The 11,298-nt window shown below is 48.2% G+C and overlaps 1 long non-coding RNA gene across 1 annotated transcript in view; it reads right to left on the bottom strand.

The window, feature by feature from the left end:
• Window positions 1–11,278, bottom strand: part of LOC309616387 — a 94,243-nt gene extending 82,965 nt beyond the window's left edge. The window contains exon 1 of the long non-coding RNA XR_014237445.1: window positions 11,183–11,278. This is a non-coding gene — a long non-coding RNA (uncharacterized lncRNA). The remainder of the gene's footprint in view (window positions 1–11,182) is intronic.
• Window positions 11,279–11,298: the final 20 nt, after the last annotated feature.

Below are 11,298 nucleotides of genomic sequence, written 5' to 3' on the forward strand. Positions count from 1 at the left end.
TGGCAGTGTGGTTTGAATTAAGCTGTTTATATGCACCCTCGTCCAGTGACAAATGGCTGTAGTGACGGAGGAGCGTGGTTTCAATTTTCCATCTGGGATCAGACGTCTCGTGGCTCTGCCAGCCTTGTCCGGAAGTGGGCAGGTCATCCTAGCAGCCTCGGGAAGGGGGGAAGGTGGCTCTTGATCCGCCTGCCTGCGCCACCAGACCAGCCGGGGGAGGAAGACAGTCCTCTCTGACCTCGCCTGGGCCTCGCTGGGACTTTTGCGCTGTCCTCGCCGCTGTGTCCACACGCACCCCTGCGTGACAAGGCCATCTTATTTGGGGGGCAAAACCGTGTTAGCCCAGGTCCACGCCCATCAGTAGAGATGTTTCATCTCAGTCCACCCATGGGCCAGGGCTGGTGCTTCCAGGCCAGCCCAGCAGGGAGGGTCGGGCCATATCGGCAGCCGGAAGGGCAGGCTGGGCTTCTGTTCATTTCTGTCTTGATTTCCGAAGTCCCACAGGGTGCAAGGGCTCGCCAGAGGCAACTCAAGCTGGAAAGAAGCTCGCGATGAAGGCAGGTCTGGGATTGAGCTCAGGGGACAGGTGGGCCTGGGCAAGGTGCTCGGCTGCGCTGGGCCTCGGTTTCCCCATCTGTAAATGGGGTATGTGGGGTTGTGGCGAGGAATAAATAGGGGATGTCTGTGAGGTGCGGTGAATTTTCCAGCCACCCACTCCTGTGAGGAAACTTGATCTTTAGATCTCAAGTCCCCCCTCCCATCCCCCCCATCTAATGAACTTGGTGGAATAAAACTGGTCATTCAGGGAAAGGCATCCTGGTTTTCCTTGTTGTTTCAAGTTTAAATCAGTTCATTCAGAAGGCCCTCCTTCCCCCGTTCTCCTTGAAGTCGTTTTTAATGGCCTTTAAAAACAGAAGTCAGAGCCCAGCCCTCCATGGCCCTGGACCCACCTGTGGCCCCCATTTTCCTGGAGTCAAACCCCAGTCCTTCCCACGGCCTGATGACTGTCCCCAGTCTGTCCTCGGCTCTCGCTGCCCCTGCCCGTGCTCTCCCTCCCCGTGGCCTCCGTTGGGCCCTTGGACCAGGCACGTTCTCTCTCCAGCAACTTGGGGCTCGCCGCTCCCTCCACCTGGAACTCTCCGCCCTCTGACTGCCACTGGGCTCTTCCCTCACCTCCATCCCCCCTTTTCAAATGTCACCTTCTCAGGGACCTGACCTCACCTTCCTGACCACTCAGTGTAAAATACCAACAGCCCCAGCCTCGGCACTCCCTGTCCCCTTCCTCATTCTTTGATCTTTATAGCACTTCTCACCAACTGACATAGAATGTGTGTAACTTGTTTAATGCCTGCCTCCCTCACATGAATGTAAGCTCCATGTGGGAGCAGACACACTTGTATCTATTGTTTTTTTTCATCTGTAGTGTCTCTAGGACCCAGACAGTGCCTAACACACAGTAGGTGTTCAATAAATGTCAGATGGATGGAGGGAGGGATGAATGGATGGATGGATGGATGGATGGATGGATGGATGGATGGATGGATAGATGGATAGATGGATAGATGGATGGATGGATAGATGGATGGATGGATGGCTGGATGGATGGATGGCTGGATGGTAGATGATGGATGATGGATGGATGGACGGATGAATGGATGGGTGGATGGGTGGGTAGATGGTAGATGGTGGATGATGGATGGATGGACGGAGGGATGATGGATGGATGGACGGATGAATGGATGGGTGGGTGGGTGGGTAGATGGTAGATGATGGATGATGGAGGGATGGGTGGGTGGCTGTCTTCAGTCTGCAGGCTGGGGAATCCTGCAAGTTCTGGAAGGAAGTGGGGAACAAGTCCCTTCTACTCTCCAGTTTCCTGGAACTGAGCTGGGGGTTTCCTCCCTTTGTCCCCACCTGACTCCAGCACAATGAGAGGCAGGCACAGGTGGCCCTTCACAGCACCCTGTACTTATTTAAGCAAAAAAGGGACTTGTTACAAGAACACTGTGGCTCCCACAGAATCTCAAGGAGGGCTGGAGGACCAGGCAGGAGGGTTCTGCAGCCAGAAATGACACCCAAAATCAGAATGGTCTGGTGGGACCAGACCTGTGGGCAGCTGCCATACAGCCCGCCAGGGTGGGAGTCCAGACTCTCCTGTTACCCCATGCCTAGGGTTGCCAGATGAAACAGAGGTGAGCCAGTTCACTTTGAACTGCACAAAAACAACAGTATTTTAGTAAAGGTATGTTCCATACAATATTTTAATGTTATTATTATTATTTTACTTTGTCTAAATCTGGCACCCCCACCTGCTATCTCTGAAGTCCCTCCCACTGCTCCCCCGAGAAAAGTCTCTGGACACCAGCTTCCTTGCACCAGGGGCTCCCAGTTGGAAGTTACAGAAACACATCCCAGGCATGCACCCTAGCTGCAAGGGATTCTGGGAAAGCAAGTGTCTCCAAGTTTCTACAGCACGAGGTGGGCTCAGCCTCGTGGGGCTGGGGAGCCCCTCAGACCATGGCCAGCAGCTGGGTTTAGGCTTCTGCTCTCCCATTCTCTGCAGAGGCTGGGCAGGGTGAAGAACCAGACTCTCCCCAAACCTGTTGTGTGGTCCGTGAGATGTGGCTTTTGAGATCCGAGCATCCTTTTCCTCAACCTATTTTCTCCACCAGAGAGTTTCACATATCTATTTAGATACAGTCTCCACCAAAAGGAAGTAGGGCTCCTTGGAGAAATGACTGATTCCAGGACCAGGGCAAGGAAAGTACAAGGCGAGCCAGGAACACCTTGTGCCAGAAAGCTGAGCCAAAACTGATGGGCTGTGGCAAAAGGACACAGAGCCAGCTGGAAGGGGCTCCCGTTGCTCAAATCTGGGATGATTTGAGCATCAAAAAAAAAAAAAAAAACAACCAACATTGTAATACACTGCATAAAATAAGAATTAATGAGTCCACAACAATATAGGCCTGTGTGTATATATATTGTATATAACATGTATATTCCAAGTAATACACTTGGAATATACGTTTATAAAATACAACGTGTGTGTGAATAAATAAACGAATACGGGAGAAGGGAAACCTCTTCCTTAGAGGAAAGAGCCAACTGATAAATGTGGAAGGTGTAGCATAATTAGAGCAGTTACCATTTGACAGCCATCATAAAATACTTGTTTCAGGGAAGAGGCATCACTAGAGGGTAAAACTGGTGAGTGAAGGTTTTCTGGGGATAGGATATTTACATAGTTCCAATATATCTCTCTGCAAGATAATTATCTATTACCAAAAAATACAGGAACTTCACAGTGGAAAAATCTGGCAGACACCACCTTAATCAAGATCTCAAAATTGACATCAGAGCCCACAGCAAACAGACACATGCCCTTGGTATGAGGCACTGAGAAGCTTACAATGTCACTTCTGTGAGATTCCTTCCAAAAACGTGTCATCTGAATCTCAAGGAAAAAACATAAGACAAACTTGATTTGAGGAACGTTCCACAAAATATTTGGTCAGTTATCTTTTTAAAAATGTCAACATCATAAAAGAAGAACATAAAGTAAGGAGTTGTCCAGATTCAAGGACACTAATAAGACATGAAAACTGAACGTGATTCATTAGCTGAGATTTTCTTTTGCCATAACGGACATTCCTGGGACAATCAGCAAAATCTGAATAAGGTCTGTAGATAAGATCACATAATGCATCCATGTTAACTTCCCTGATTCAGATAATTATACCAGGGTTTTGTAAGAAAATGTCTCGTTCCTCAGAAGAGAATGTTCTTGTTCTTAGGAAATACTGAAATATTTAGAGATAAAGTGGGTCTCATGTCTGCAACTCCCTCTTAAATAGAAAAGAAAAAAGGCAAAGAAGATGATCAAGGAAATGCAGTAAATGTTCATATCTGGGGAAGCTGCATGAAGGGTAGAGGGGAATTCTTTGGAGTATTTGTGTGACTTTTCTGCAAGTCTGAAATGACTTCAAAAGAAAAAATTTAAAAAACCAGAAATCTGTCTAGTAAATCAAAAGCTAAATAAAATTCACCTCTTTGTTCCTGCTGTTCTGCTGTGGTCTCCCTTCCCTGAGAACAGCAGGGGCTGCTGCCTGAAGGCCCAGGGCAGGGTTTTAGATGGAAAAAAATGGCAGGAATGCACAACATATTTGTTAAAATAATGGTATACAACTAACATGTATACAGCATTTATTATGTACCAGGCTTCCAATGTTTTAAAAAAACTGTACTAACTTCTTTGAATCTCGTAACAACCAAAGTAGCTGCTATTACAGCACTACTCACAATAGCCAAGACATGGAAACAACCTAAACGTAAACAGATGAATGGATAAAGATGTAGTACATATATACAATGGAATACTACTCAGCCATAAAAAAACCCATAATGCCATTTGCAGCAACATGGGTGGACCTAGAGATTATCATATAAGTGAAGTCAGACAGAGAAAGACAAATACCATATGATATGACTTATATGTGGAATCTAAAATATGACCGAAACGAACTTATCTACGAAACAGAAACAGACTCACAGACATAGAGAATAGATTCGTGGTTGCCAAGGGGGAGGGGGAGTGGTGGAGGGATGGATTGGGAGTTTGGGGTTAGCAGATGCAAACGCTTATATAGAGAATGCATAAACAACAAGGTCCTACTGTAGAGCACAGGGAAATATATTCAATATCCTGTGATAAACCATAATGGAAAAGAATATGAAAAAAAAATATATGTGTATAACTGAGTCACTTTGCTGTACAGCAGAAATTAACACAACATTGTAAATCAACTATACTTCAATAAAACTAATTTAAAAAAAAAGTAGCTGCTATTATTGTTCCCATTTTATATATGAGGAAATTGACACACAGAGAGGTTGAGTAACCTGTCCAAGGTTTCACAGAGTGTAAGTAGTAGAGCTGGGATTTGAACCCAGGCCCACTGGCTCCAGAATCTTTTCCCATCTCTCAGAAGTGTCATATTGGGAAGATTTAAAGATTCAAACTGTGAGGGGCTGAAAAGGGAAAATGGGACAGGGCACAGACTGGAGATTGGAGCCACATCACTCACTAATTCCCAGAGTGCTGTCCCAACAGTGAGCTACGGAGGGGCTGGGGCAAAGACCCCAAAGAGTGAATGGTGGCCAATCCAAGTGTCCAGGGAGGTAAGCTATCACGTGGGCAACCAGCTACCACTGCTCAGCCTGCAGGACTGCTGTCTACCTGTTAGATTGGGTTGAACAGTATCCCTCCCAAATGCATGCCTTCCTGGAACCTCAGAATGTGACCTTGTTTTGAATTGGGATCTTTGCAGATGTAATTAGTTAAGGATCTTGAGATGGCCATGTAAGCTGGGGCAGAAATTGGAGTGATGTGGTCATAAGCCAAGGGATGCCTGGGGCCCCCAGAAGCTGGAAGAGGCAGGAAGGACCCTCCCCTGGAATCTTCAGAGAGAGCGTGGCCCTGCCCACACCTTGATTTCAGACTTCTGGCTTCCAGAACTGTGAGAGAATACATTTCTGTTGTTTAAGCCACGGGACTTGTGGTCATTTGTTACAGCAGCTCTAAGAAACTACACCTGTGGAAGTTCACAGGTGAGCTGCACCTTAACTACCCAAGGTCCCTTCTCCCATTCTTCTTCATAGGACCCGCTTTACAGTTGGATCTGCAATGTGCTCAGGAAAAACTATGCATCTCTCTCAACTTCCTTGCAGCTAGGAATGCCTGTGGGACCCAATTCTGACCAACAAGTTGTCAGTGGAAATTTACCGGCTGCGACTTCTGGGAAAGCTATGCTTCCATTGTTTTTCTGGGTGAGTTAGACTTGGGTTCTACTCTCCCAGCGATGGCAGAGTAGCTGCAATCAGACCAACCATTCTATACGTGGCAACCATGAACTCCAGACAAAATATAAAATACAACGCTCTGATGGTTATTGTGAGAAGCAAAGGCAGGCAGAAACTGCATGGGAGTCAACACTTGGAGGAAGGGGACTGCACTGTGTGAGTCTCCAGTGTTTTTCAACTTTTTGCCGGAACACAGCCCTAGTCAGCGTCCTAGAGGGGTGGCTAAACGTCTAAAAGAAGCCTCAAATCTTGAAGAACCAGAGGATGCAGCAGCTGGAAAGTGAGAAGGGAACCTCCAGAAAGGAGAGAGTTGCAGAAGGGGAATGCCAAATTCTGGGTACAAGCCCTGCCCAAGTCTCTGGCTGACCCCTGAACCAGGCATGCACACAGCAGACTCCCAGCAGCTCAGCGGAGGCCAACAGAACCGAGAGTGATTTCAGCTGCAGGCCACTGCAGTGGAGAAGAGTTTGAGTCCAGACAAGTTAATTCCCTGCTCAAACAAAATGCGACAATCTAGAATCTCCAGGATGCCTTACTGACAATGTCCAAGATATAATCTAAAATTACTAGACATACAAAGAAATAAACAAACCAAAAAAATGTGTCCATCCTCAAGAGAAGAGGTCAGCACACTATGGCCCAGGGGACGGCCGTCTGCTTTTTCTTTTTTTTTTTGGTCTACTTTCAAAAATGAAGTTTTACTGAAACACAGTCACGTGTATCCACTTACATATCGTCTACGGCTGCTCTCAGACCACAACCACAAAGTTAAATCGTGACAGAGATGCTCAAAACCCTAAAATATTTATCAATCGGGTCCTTTAAGAAAAAGTATGCCAACCCCTGTTCAAGAGAAAAGACAATGAATGGTGACTGGTCCAGATACAGGGATTAGCTGATCTATATCTAGGTTGAAGTCATAAAGAAAAATACATTCAAAATAAATGAAAAACTGAGAAATTTCACCAAGAATTAGAAAATTAGGAAAAGAACCAACTGGACATTCTAGAATGGAAAAATACAATACCTATAATAAAAGGGGGCAAAATCAACCGCCATATGGCTTCTGTCTTTTGAAATGTCTCTTCCTTTCTGGAATGTCTATGACTTGCTGGAGGTGAACCAGTCATCTTTCTTTTTTTTTTTTTAATTAACTGATTAATTAATTTATTTATTTTTGGCTGCGTTGGGTCTTTGTTGATGCGCGTGGGCTTTCTCTAGTTGTGGCGAGTGGGGGCTACTCTTTGTTGCATGCGTGGGCTTCTCATTGCGGTGGCTTCTCTTGTTGCAGAACACAGGCTCTAGGCGCACCGGCTTTAGTAGTTGTGGCACGCAAGCTCCACAGCTGTGGCTCATGGGCTTAGTTGCTCCGCAGCATGTGGGATCTTCTTGGGCCAGGGCTCAAACCTGTGTACCCTGCACTGGCAGGCAGATTCTTAACCACTGCACCACCAGAGAAGTCCAAAGCAGTCATCTTTCAACCGCAAGGACACATGCCATGTGCTGAGGATGGCAGAGCAGTTAAGTGGGAAGGAACCTGGTCCTTGAGAACCTCCCCAGCACTGTACCCGCTCATCTAGGAAATGGGAATTTCTCACAGCATTCTCACCCTCCTACCTTCCACTGTGGTTGGGTCTCTGTTACATGCAGCCCAACACATTTCTAGCTGACATGTTGACAAAGAAAATCTAATTAGGATTTGAATTATTATATTTGACAAGTATATTGAATTAGCAAGTTGTTGATGGAGACGTGTGCTTATTAGATGAAACAGCATGTGTTTGGTGCCCATTCAGTGCTGGCACATAGTGGCACTTGGCACAGGTGAGTTCCTTTGCCACCTTCCTGGGTCAGGTAGGGGCGGGGGCAGCGGGCCTGGGCTATTGACAGCAGGATGGAGAGGAAATATCCTTGGGACCACAGCCATGTTTGGTGTAAGAAGGTGAGAGCAGGTGAGCTGCGAGCCTGCTGCCTGACGAAGCCAGCCCATCCCCGTCCAGCGTGGTGGCAGCCAGGTCCCACAGGGAGGCCTTTTGCCCACCTCGGAGGCAGGCCAGGCACTGACAGAAGAATTGGTTTAATGGTCTGTCTCCCTGGTCCTTGGGTGAAGGCTGCTACCACTTTAGTTGGCCAAGATGAAAGAGCCAAAGGAATGCCATGAGGTTTTCAACACCTGGGCCTTTGGCAACAAATTTATTTTTTTAAGGGGCTAAAAGACTTTTTAAGGCCCAGTGGTAGTCTAGGACAGGTTTTGGTTTGGTGTGAAAAACTGGAAGGAAAATGGATAAAACAAACAAACAAAATTGAACCCAGTAAAACATAACGGTTTCAGGACCACCTACAAAGCTGTAGGGTTTTTGTTTTTCTTTTATAGAATGAAGTGGCCATGGTTTGAAGAGCCAGGATTCCATAGCTCATGTCACCCCTTCCGTGGGTCCCCAGGGCCCTCTGGGCAGGGCGGAGGAGGGAAAGGCAGGTCTCTGCTGGGAGCCAGAATCAGGAAAGAGGATTTAAAGGAGATCTAGTCTGAGGATCTTCTAGCTTCTGCTTGTATTCTTCCAAGGATGAGGAGCTCACTCTCTCTTCACAGGGGCCATTTCATCTTTGGAAGTTCCACCAATTTGAATCTTCTTTATTGTATTTGGTAGAAATCTGTCTCCCTGTGGCATGTAACCCCTGGCACTAGTTCCATGCTGCAAAGCGATATAGTGATCAAATGTGGCAGCTGCGTGTGCCCACCAAGGGCTGAGCACGTCTCAAGTTCGACCTCATTTAATCCGCATAACCACCCCTTGGAGTAGACACTGTTATTATTTCCCTTTAACGGAGGAGGTCACTGACGCTCAGAGAGGTTGAGCGACTCGCCCGGCGTCACACAGCTGGTGAAGAGCTGATGTGGGATTCAAACTCCGGCATGTCTGCGTCCTAGCTCTTAACTCTTATACCACATGACCCCTTCATGGCCCCCGGTCAGCCTCTCTTTACTCTAAACCTTCCTGTTCTATCGCGACTCCTCGTGATAAACCTAGGAATGGGCACGTGACCCATCAGTGATGAAAGGGATTTAGAAACAAGTCTGCTGGGTGATCCCGGGAAAGATTTTCTTCCCGGAGAAAAGAGAGAATACTGTGAGAAGGAAGACCCTCCCCCTCATCCCTTCGTCCCGTCTCAGACTCAGTGTGGGGACAGTTTGCGGCCGGTGGCCGTCCTGACCACAGAGGACGGGGCGAGGTTTGCAGGGATGCTGACCAGGTGTCCCGACATCTCTGAGCTGCTGTCCCCGAATCATCTCCCTCCTGACTTCTCACGAAAGATATCTGAACGTTTCTCTGAGCGATGATTCTGCAACTGAAACGGCAGCAGAATCACCCTGAAGGCTTGTTAACTCCCAGAGGTCTGACTCACTGGGTTTAGGCTGGGGCCTGAGAATCTGTCTTTCTGACAAGTCCCGGGGCTGTTAGATGGGCTTTGTGTTATCTGCAGCCCCGAAGCATGCCAACCAGTACAGACGGTTGCCATTATTAGTCGAGCACCTTTCAGCCTACAGCTCCCCTGTAATCTTTGCACTGCGGTGAGGATGCTGAGAAATTCCCATTTCCTAGATGAGCAGCCTGAGGCCCAAAGAGGCAAGAGTGACTTGTCCGAGGTCCCTCGATTGGTAAGAGGTGGAGGCAACCCAGGGACTCCCAAGTTCGTGCTCTGTCCCTGTGTCACCTTGTGCCGGAGCCCCCTCTGTCAGGGTCCCCAAGCAGTGTGGTGCTGGCATTCAGCCTGCTTACAGCACTCCTGCAGACCTTTGCTGCGTCTCAGGCGGATTCTGCAAGAAGGAAGGGCCAGCTCCCTCCTCAGCTGCCAGCACATCGTTTGTATGTTGGAGGTTTGGGGCCCAGAAGTTTGGGGCCCAGGATTGTGGCGTCCTGGGAGCTCAGAAGAACTTCCAGAAACAGGAGAAAGAGGCACACCAAGGAAGGCTGCAGATTCTGCGGGAGGAAAGCCGGAAGGAAGGCTCCCAGTGCCCTGGGGTTGCTGTCAGTGGGGTTGGGGAGGGCATTTCTACGGCCTTGACAATGCATTTGTCAGAAACCAGTATTTCCCAAACATCAGTCACTATTACCCCATCTTCGTGGGTTCTACGGCCCACCTGCACACCTGCTTATGTGATATTTTAAAATCAACATTTAAAAAGCCTTAGATATACTTATTAAAAAGGAAAGCTGGGAATCCCGTGGTGGTCTAGCGGTTAGGACTCTGAGCTTCCACTGCAGGGGGCACGGGTTTGATCCCTGGTCGGGGAACTAAGATCCCGCATGCCACATGCGCAGCCAAAAAATTTTAAAAACTTGGGACTTCCCTGGTGGCGCAGTGGTTAAGAATCCGCCTGCCAATGCAGGCGACACGGGTTCGATCCCTGGTCCAGGAAGATCCCACATGCTGCGGAGCAACTAAGCACGTGCACCACAACTACTGAGCCTGTGCTCTAAAGCCCGCGTGCCACAACTACTGAAGCCCATGCACCTAGAGCCCATGTGCCTAGAGCCCGTGCTCCGCAACAGAGAGAAGCCACCACGATGAGAAGCCCACACACCGCAACGAAGAGTAGTCCCCGCTCACCGCAACTAGAGAAAAGCCCGCACACAGCAACAAAGACACAACGCAGCCAAAAATAAAAAATAAATTAAAAAATAAAATTTAAAAAACTTAAAAAAAAAGGAAAGCTAACCCCGCCGTCAATGAAAATGAGAAGCACTTGTTATAAACCGAAGGACCATGAAAGAAAAGGCAGAAGGTGGATGGCGAGAAGAAAAAGTCAGCCAGGAGCTCCCAAAATCGCTTGTAGGTGACAGCGTTTGGAACACAGGGGGACACACGACTCAACTGGACAAAAAGGGGCTGATGCCTGGGAAGAAGGTGACTGTTAAGGACTGAATTGGGTTCCCCCCTCCCCAAATGCATATGTTGAAGCTTTAACACCTGATATGACCGTATTTGGAGATGGAGCCTTTTAAGGAGATAATTAAAGTTAAATGGAGTCTACAGGGTAAGGCCCTGATCCTATAGGACCCGTGTCCTTCTAAGACGAGGAAGAGACACCAGGGATGCTCGAACAAAGAAGAGGACACATGAGAAGGTGGCCATCTGCAAGCCAAGGAGAGAGGCCTCAGGAGAAGGCAGCCCTGCGGCCCCTTGATCTTGGACTGCCAGCCTCTGCAAGTGTGAGGAAATAAATCTCTGCGGTGTGAGCTCCCCCGCCTGCGGCGCTTTGTCACGGCAGCCCAAGCTGACTAGGACAGTGCTGGAATGAGGCTAAGCCCGTCGTACTCACCACGCAGAGTGTGACTTGGAGGTCGGCAGTCTCAGCGCCACCGGGAGCCCGTGCAAACTGCAGCCCCTCAAACCCCAGGCCCAGACCTGCCGGACCCGGAACCTGCGTTTCGACAA

This window comes from Balaenoptera borealis (assembly GCF_965194805.1).
Source record: "Balaenoptera borealis genome assembly, chromosome: 19".
NCBI classification, from domain to species: Eukaryota; Metazoa; Chordata; class Mammalia; order Artiodactyla; family Balaenopteridae; genus Balaenoptera; species Balaenoptera borealis.